Genomic DNA, 9,497 nt, shown 5'->3' on the forward strand with positions numbered 1-9,497 from the left:
GCTAGTTTTTGTTTTGTTTTGTTTTATTTTTTTTTCTGTATTTTTTAGTAGAGACGGGGTTTCACCGTGTTAGCCAGGGTGGTCTCGATCTCCTGACCTTGTGATCCGCCCTCCTCGGCCTCCCAAAGTGCTGGGATTACAGGCTTGAGCCACCGTGCCCAGCCACCTACTTTTTAAAACAGCATAATCTCTGCCTTTAAGATGATGAGCATCTTCTCACTGTGTCTTCTCATGGCAGAAAGGGGAAGGGAGCTCTCTGGGGTTTCTTTCATAAGGACACTAAGCCCATTCATGGGAGTTCTACCCTCATGACTTAATTACTTCCCAAAGGCCCCACATCCAAATATCATCACTTTGGGTACCAGGTTTCAACACATGAATTCGGGGGAGGAGGATACAAACATTCAGTCTACAGCAGAAGAGATGCTAGAATTTATTTAAAGATAGTCATCTGTATACTGTGAATCCCACCACCATCTCTCATGGGAAGGCTCTATTCTTCTTCTCCCTCACATCTTCTTCAGCAAGACCACTTGAGAGCTTGATATTTACCAGAGTCTAGACCAGCAATTGACTCACACTTGAAAATGTCGTTAAGCAGAAATCTGTCTTTACCTCTCTGTGATGGCCAGGCAGGAGCAAGGTGCACTCCGGGGGAGCAGATGCATTCCTACCATTCTGCCTGATCAGGCCGCGTGACTTTCCTTTGAGCCACATGAACATCCCAGAATGTGACCAGGCTGACACCATTTAGGAGAAACCCTGCCCCAATGGGAAGCCTGCTAAATCAAAGTAACCCAAAAAGAAGAGTCTCTGGAGTATAGACCATTTAGGATATTTCTAGGGGAGTAGGAGAGTAGGATATGATAGTTGATTGAGAGTTTGCTGTCTGAATCATAGACCTGTCAGTAAAAAGGGCTATTATAAAGTTTCAGTCAAACCAAACCAAACAAGATGGCACAAAACAAAACCCACAGGCACGCTTTCAAAAAGAGTAGTCAGCACTAAACATCAACGAAGCCCAGGAAATGTCAGTTTTAAAGGATCCATAAGCTCAGAGAGATCCCCCACCAGATGATGACAGCACTAGTCAACTAAAACCCTTCTTGCCTCTGTTTTTTTCAGTCCTTCTTCCCTAGAGGGGTCACACACCATGACTAGCAGGAGGTAGTGAAGAAAAGTGCAAAGTAGGGAAGTAGGGAGGAAGACAAACATCCCATTCCTTATTTTTGCTTTGTAGTCTTTCAGAGATGCTCACTAAGAGAGGAGAGCAGATGTAAATTTAGTTTTGAAACATTAATTACATTGTGTTTGTATTCATTGTCTATTACAGTATAAGAAATCACCACAAACATTGTGGCTTAAAACAGTACAAATTAAGTAGGCACAGTTTTCCATGTCAGAAGTTCAGCATTGCTTACCTGGGTTATCTCCTTAGAGTCTCATAAGGCCAAAATCTAGGTGCTGACCAGGGCTACATTCGCATTTGGAACTTGCAGTCCTCTTCCAAGCTTATGCCTGTTTTTGGCAGAGTACAGTTCCTTGTTGTTGTAGAATTTAACCCCCATTTCCTCGCTGGCTGTGTGCCAGGGACCTCGCTCATCTCCTTAAGAGCAACTAACTTCTTCTCTTAGGCTCACTCCATGTTTAAAGCCAGCAAGAGCACATTGAGTCCTTTTCTGACTTTCTCTTCTGCCTCAGCCTGGGAAAGTCTTTGATTTATGGGCTCATGTGATTAATTCAGGAGTAACCAGATTATCTCCCTATCTTAAAGTCAACTCTGCCATATCACATAGCACAAATACAGAAGTGATATCATTTTCAAGTTTCTCCAAGATTTCTGTGGGAAATCTCTGGGGGTTCATTTTAGAAATTATGCTTACTACAAGATTGAGACTTTAATTATTAAAACAATGTCTTTTTTTCACTCAAAGTGACTAGACAGCTTTTCATTGTCTAAGAAGAACTAATGAAACAATAGGCTCTGCAGAAGATTTGATTAAATGAGGAAAAAAGAATTACCTCCACAAATTGTGGCTAAGTGAACAGTAGTGGTAGTTGGTAAGAGAATGTTCCTCTTATGTTGCTTGTATCCTATGGAGGTTTTGATTTAAACCAAATGGACAGCCTTAAATAAATTATGGTTTGTGGTAGAAGGATATAACTCACCTACAGAGCCCTCCCTGACCCTCCCCAAGGTAGAGCCAGATAAATGGATGTGATCTTACTTTCTTTTTAGCCTGAGATATCCTGCTGTCATTCCACTTAGGTCAGAGGGCAAGAATCTGCAGTAATTTATTTAAGTCAGTGTCCTGATGCCCAGAGAGGTATGGACAATGGGGTGAGTACATACGGAAGGGCAAACAAAGAATTTATTCTCTCATATTTCAGCCAGAGTTCTAAAATCAAGGTGTCAGCAGGATTGCTTCCTTCAGGAGACTCTGAGAAAGCATCTGTTCCATGTTTCTCTCTTAGTTTCTGGCAAACCTTGGTGTCCCTTAGCTTGTACACACATCACCCCAATCTCCACGTCCATTTTCACATGATTTTCCTCTGTGTCACTGTGAGTCAAGTCTCCCACTTCTTTCTATTACAAGTCCAGCCATTGGACTTAGGATTTACCCTAAATACAGGACACTTTCCTTCTGAGATCCTTAAATTACATCTGCAAATACCCCATTTTCAATAACATCACAGTCACAGGTACAGGGGGTTAGGAATGCATTATTGAACTTACTACTTAATAATTTTGCAGGGGAATGTCTATATTTGGTGAATTCAACAGACTCATATGATCACTAATTACTAAACCTTGTCTGAAAAGTATATAGTGAAGATGTGGTTTGATAGGTGACTTGATAAGAAAATAAAATGATCAAATTGTAGCAGGAAGTATGTTTGAAAAAGACAACTAAGGAGGAAAGAAAGATCTGTCAGAGGGTCCCCCATTTTGCAGCCTGTGGGCCTGCTTCCAGATTGCCTCTACTTGTGTTTCAACAATACCTGAGGTATTTATCCAGGTAGAGCGGAAGGTGTTGTCAATCACACACTCCTCCGAGTTAGGCTGAAAGAAGGTCTAGAGCAGCTCTGTTGTCTGAAACAACCTTCTCAAGAGAGTTGAATGATGTCTTCTGGACTGCCAGGGAAGTAGCAGTGGAGGAGGCAACATCTGCCATGGTCAGGGTCAGGGTTCTTATGTTTCATGAGCACCGACTGCTATGTATACAAAACATCTTGCAAAGAAAACAAACTCAGATTCGGTCAAACCTCCTGGCACATCCCTAGTAAGCCTGGTGTGTAGCTTTAGGCTGCTGGCTTACTTGTGCACCTCATTCCCATAGTGATATCCAGGCACACCCCCAAGACTCCCAATGTGCAGGATCCCACTGTCTGCCAGCTTTCCAGGGATCACATTGCCCATCTGTTATTTGGGTCGCCCTGTACTGTACACAGAGAAGATGTAGTCCTTGGGTACACACAGCACCCCTTCACCTATTTTCTTATTCTATGGCATTCATGGGTTGGTGGCACTGGCTTTTGCCAACTGTCTTACTGTTGATACAGTTGCACAGGCTCAGTTTCCTCCATGCAATATTATTCATGAACCCCCTACACAAGATCACACTAGTTTAGTGCTTGTTTTTGTCATTGCCACTTGAGCACTTATTTTTCAAGTAATCAAAGGAATATGCTGCATCAAAGTACCAGCCCAAGAAGGTTTAGTTACTTGTTGTAGTTTCAGTTGTGGGCCATTTTGCCACGGAGTCAGTTAAATTAAAACGGGGCACCTGCATCTCCCTACCATGTGCTGGGTGCCAGATCCTCACTTGATAATCTAGGACTCGGGTTCTGGCGATACACCCTCTGGCCGTAGAAATGCTGGTGTCCTTTGCTGCTGGCAGAATGAGAGGGTGTTTGTGGTCTGTGACAGAATGAGGTCTGGGATAGCAGATCCAATACTTTATCAGTTTATCCACAGTGGCCACAGCTTGGGAGACCCTAATTAAGACATTATGATTTTGGGTCTTTATTGCCATGTTCCTGTGGGAGAAAAGCAGACTGACAGATTAGTTCCCCACCCCAAATCCCTCTTGGGGTCTCAGGAGTTTCCTACTTATCAAATGGAAAATAGGCTGTCTTGCTGTAGTGACCCAGTCCTGTCTGTCCCAGACCCAAGGCTACTATACTACCTTTGTGGGCACTCATTGCCCTTGATGGCCCCTGTGGCTTGACTTTGATCTTTCCATTCCCATCCTTCAGTCTAGGAAGGGAGATCATGTCCTGTACAAACTTGACATATTTCATAATGTTGCTATTAGACTGGAAGGATCAGATGTCCTTATTGCCAACAGAAGGATCCTAACACTCTAGTGTTCCTTAGTCCTATCCCCTCACCCGGTGAGATCCTATAGAAAGGGTCACCCTGAAGAAGTATTGCCTCCAGATTAAGTTGGGGGTCCTGCCTGAGGTGCTAGAGTGAGTTCAACAGCAAACAGTCCCCACCACATGTACTTTAAAGGGAAAGAGGAAACAAAATGGTTTAGAACACAGATTAGAGTTTTGCTAGGTACAGCCTGATCAGGCAGCTGCCTGGTCCACCTCCACCCTCACCAAACTCTGTATTTCTCAAGGTGAGCTGCAGTGACATGTTTCCCTTCCATTGGAGTACAGTGTTTAGTATCCATACTGCCCTAGTCCAATTCCTCCACTTTCCCTATTCCTTTTAACCAGCTTTACTTTTATGTATATTACCTATCATTTTATAACATATTATAAATTTATTCTACATTTGTATGTCATCTTTCTAATTTTTAAGCAAATTTGATCACTTTTACCACTTAATGGCACTTAAATAATAATGTAATCATCAAGAACGAGGTAATCTAAATCTGAAAGTGCAAATAGGGTCTGTGTGAATTCGTTATAAATGCTATGTGATTATATAAAATATAAAATCATGATTTATAGCTTTAAAAATGCTTTCATAGTATTTGCTGTCTTGGCAGTTGACTCACTAAATTAAAGATAAATCTTTTCACAAGAGATGTTAATGCCATGTCATGGAATAACCTAGAAGATTAAAATAAAAAGAGGTGAAGTTGCCTTGGGGATGAGAGAGGATATAATGACTTCGAGAGAATTTTAAGAATTTAAGAGTAAGTTTTATTTTATTTTATTTTATTTTGAGACAGGATCTTGCTCTGTAGCATAGGCAATGGTGCAGTCATAGCTCACTGCTGCCTCAAACTCCTGGCTTCGGGTGATCTTTCTGCCTCGTCCTCCCAATTAACTAGGACTACAGGCACACACCACCCCTGGCTGATGGTTTTCAATTGTAATTTTGTATAGTTAGGATCTCCCTATATTGCCCAGATTGGTCTCGAACTCCTGGCCCCAAGTAATCTTCCTGGCTTGGCCTCCCAAGTGCTGTTATTTTAGGCCTGAGCAACCACACCCGGCTGGGTGTAAGAATTTTTTAAAAGGAGCAGTTTTGACTAATGTATGCCTTATGATTATTAATAACATTTTAAGGGCAGGACATCTGAGAAAAATTAGGGTAATTATTTTTAAGCAAATTATACAGAGATTGTGATGTTATCATACATAAGAATAATTTTCTTTACAATTCATTCAGAGTTTTGGAGACATTTTTCAACTATTTGGACATTGAATGATGCTTTAAGAAATCAAAATATAGCCTAATTCTTTCCTTTAAGTAAATGATTTGCTTTTTCTTATAAATGTCCAAATAATTATCTCTTTATCCTTCAGTTTTAATGTCTTCTCTGATTATAATTCAGAAATTGTTTTGTTTGGTGAGGTTGTATTTCCCTATACCTAGAACAATCGCTGGCAAATAGCTGGCAATTGACAAATATTTATTGAATGACTAAATAAATAAATTGATGAATAAATTTAAACACCATAAATTTTAGTGATAATCCTATTCTATCTGACCTGGAAAAGTTATGCCCTTTAGAATTTCATGATTAAAGCTTTCTTCTTTTTCTTTTTGTTTTTGCTTTTGTTTTTTGTTTTTTGAGACCGAATGTAGTGGCGTGAACTTGGCTCACTGCTACCTCCACTCCCTGGGTTCAAGCAATTCCGGTACCTCAGCCTCTGGAGTAGCTGGGATTACAGGCATGTGCCGCCATGCTAATTTTGCATTTTTTGCAGAGACGGGTTTCATCATTTTGGCCAGGCTGTTGTTGAATTCCTGACCTCAAGTGATCTGCCTGCCTTGGCCTCCCAAAGGGCTGAGATTACGTGAACTTTCTTCATTTGAGAAAAATTTTCTAGTATATGTCTAATAGTGATCTGTCAGCTATTATATATGTGATAGTGTTGTTTATCTTTTATCAATTTCTTTACCTTTTCAATCATTTATTTAATTTATTGCTTATTCAATTGTTTTACCATCTCACATTATCCATTATTATTTTTATTTAATTATTCTAAAATATAAAACCCTTGAAGTAATTTTCTAAAAATGTCTGGACTGTATTTTCTTTTGGAATTATCATTATCACATTGGTTATGTTTTATTTTGTTTCTTCTCTTGGGGTATATATTTGCATAGTTGTCCTGTTAACTCTTTTTATTTTTCTCATCATTAATGTGGTATACCAGATTGAATTATTTTTCCCGATTATTTGCTTCCTCCCTGTGATGAAGTCACATGCTCTTTGTCATTTTACTCTGTTGTGCCCTCCTTGTAAGTAGAATATACTTCCTATCATACTAATCTTGGGATTGAGCATGTGACTTGTTTGGGACTTAACATGTGACATTGCCAGTGACATATGAGAGTGTGACATTTGCTGCTTATTAGCAGATATTTTAAATGACTTCTGTGGTTTGCCTTCTCCCTCCTCCCACATTAGGTGGTGGTGTTGTTTTAGCCTGGGTTCCATAATAACAAGAAATAAGAAATAGAGGTGAGCCCAGTGGAGTTCAGCCTAAAAGCCTCCTGCAACATGAGTTAGAAAGAAGATGTATTTATTGTAAGCAACTGAGTTAGGAGATTGATTGTTTCTAAAGCAAAAACTCGTACAGGAGGACTGATACAGCCAAACTTCTAATGTATTCTGATATTGGACATGTGTCTTCGTCCACTTGTGCTACTCTAACACAATACCACAGACTGGATAACTTATAAAGGAAAGAGATTTATTTTATCGAAGTTCTGAAGGCTGGGAAATTCAAGATCAAGGTGCTGGCAGATTCGTTTTTCTGGTAAGGATCCTGTCTCTCTTTTAAGGTGGTGTCTTGAACACTGCATGCCCTCACATGGCAGAAGAACAGAAGAGAGAGAATGCATTGTAGCAAGCCCTTGTTATAGCAACATTAATAATGAGGGCGTAGCCTGTATGACCTAAACACTTCCCCAAGAAACAAACTGCTTAACACTGTTAAAATTTGGCAGACACAGTGAAACCACAGCAATAAAAGAAGTATTTCTTCCCACAAGTCATTTCATAGCTATGATGTGAAAACTAAGAGTTTCCTTCTATTTTATTTTCTGTAGCCTGAGGACCAGTGTGGGGAACGTTTAGCTTTTAGGAGGTCCTGGTTGCTGCTGCTACTTCTGTTAAATGCTCCAGGACTTACTCCATTAGGTTCGAGGACCGTACCTGCCCTTCTAAGGTAATATTCCATTGCTCCAATTCTTCCTGGAAGTAAAAGCCTTGCTGAGTTGAAAGGCAGACTAGTTTATGCGTTTGTCACATCCACCTTTCTCTTTTGGGAATCAGCAGGGACTGGAAAAACTTGATGAATAATGCATGGGTTTTGATGGTAATCGGTTCCATGGGAAAGATAAAGTAGAGGAGACTTCAAGTGGGGCTTACATGGTCACTTTTCCCTGAGATTTCTGCTCCTTCAGAGGATCTTATGCACGAGGTTTTGTTGTTTTTATTGTTGTTTTTTGCTTTTTTTGAAAAACAAATAAAGTGAGTATTATTACTGGGGAGTGATAATTCTGATACTATGATTATTCTGCTTTCTTTTTTGGCTTTCTGCACAATTAAGATATTTAAGACATCTCAATGGTTCCAAATTGATTGATAATTAGTTATCTATTTATTTACTTATTTATTTATTTTCGTAGAGATGGAATTTTGCCATGTTGCCCAGGCTGGTCTCAAACTCTTGGGCTTAAGCCATCCACTCGCCTTGGCCTCCCAAAGTGCTAGGATTACAGGCATGAGCCACTGTGCCCGGCCTTCACTGAGCATTTAATTGACAGCTAGAAGGTAGGGATTCCATGTTTGCATTTCTGCTCCTCTTCTCAGTAGGCTCCATTCCCACCCATCACATTTTTCCTTTGTGCTACCTACTGTGTCCTTCATGTGGTTCTCTCTAAATGTAGTGATCATTAGTGACATTCAAAATGTTTACTACTCATATTCTTCCATCTGTTTCCCTGTGGAGTAGGGATAGAGGGAAAATTAGAGGCTGCTTCATTCTCAAGTCTTCTCTTAGCTATCACTTTTCCTTGTTTGGATCCAGTTATATTTTTGACTACTTATTTTAATATTTTTAAATACATTTTATCAGAAATCAAGAAAGGCATAGTCAGTGATCCAGTTTTATTATATTTATGATTATATTTTGATTTGAAATTAATATAATAGAGGAATACATATATGTAATAAATAAAATTTGAACTTTGTTTAGTAACCAAGATATTTATCAAACTTCTAAACTTCTTTAAATAATTATGTACCAGGAATATTTTCTTTTTCTATTTAGAAACACTTTATTTTGAACTAGAAAATAAAAATAAGAGTTACCATTATAATGTAGAATATCAATATCAAATATGTAATTTGACTATTTCAACTAGATAAATTTTTCTTCCTTTCTTTTTTCTTCTTATTACTCTGCATTTTCCCTTATTTCTTCATTTCTCTCTATCTGCTTTTTTCTATGTTTCCTCTCTCCTGTTTTCCCCATTTACCAATACTTGAGAAGCTGTTGTATCTCTCAGAATTACAAACACAAAAGTGAAAATACATATATAAAAGAAATGGTAACTTACGGGTCATGAGAACAAACTAATTTTACAATGGTAAGGACACTACAGAAGAATACACATAGCTTTTGTCAATTAATTCATTTATTTGTGGGTGTATTTGTTTATTCAAAAAGTTTATTGACAACCCAGAATATTCCATGTACCTTCCTATACTCTGAAGAGTATTAGTTGTATATATGGACATAATTTTTGAATAGAATGTTATTAGCAGTCCTTTTTGGTATATGAACAATTGCAACATGAATAAGGCATTAATCAAGTGACAAGGCAAATAGATATTCTATTAAATTCAGACTATTAAAGAAAATTGTATGTATTTTGCAAATGATTTGAGGTGACATATTTAGAAAGTATAGTTATTTTACTCTATTGTGTTTTTGTGTGCTAATCTTTGAATTCCTTTGCTGAGAATTGAAATTGTGCTGTATGACGTCAAAACTAATAATTGCTATTGTTA

This window comes from Colobus angolensis, unplaced genomic scaffold, assembly GCF_000951035.1.
Source record: "Colobus angolensis palliatus isolate OR3802 unplaced genomic scaffold, Cang.pa_1.0 Scaffold46, whole genome shotgun sequence".
NCBI lineage: Eukaryota > Metazoa > Chordata > Mammalia > Primates > Cercopithecidae > Colobus > Colobus angolensis.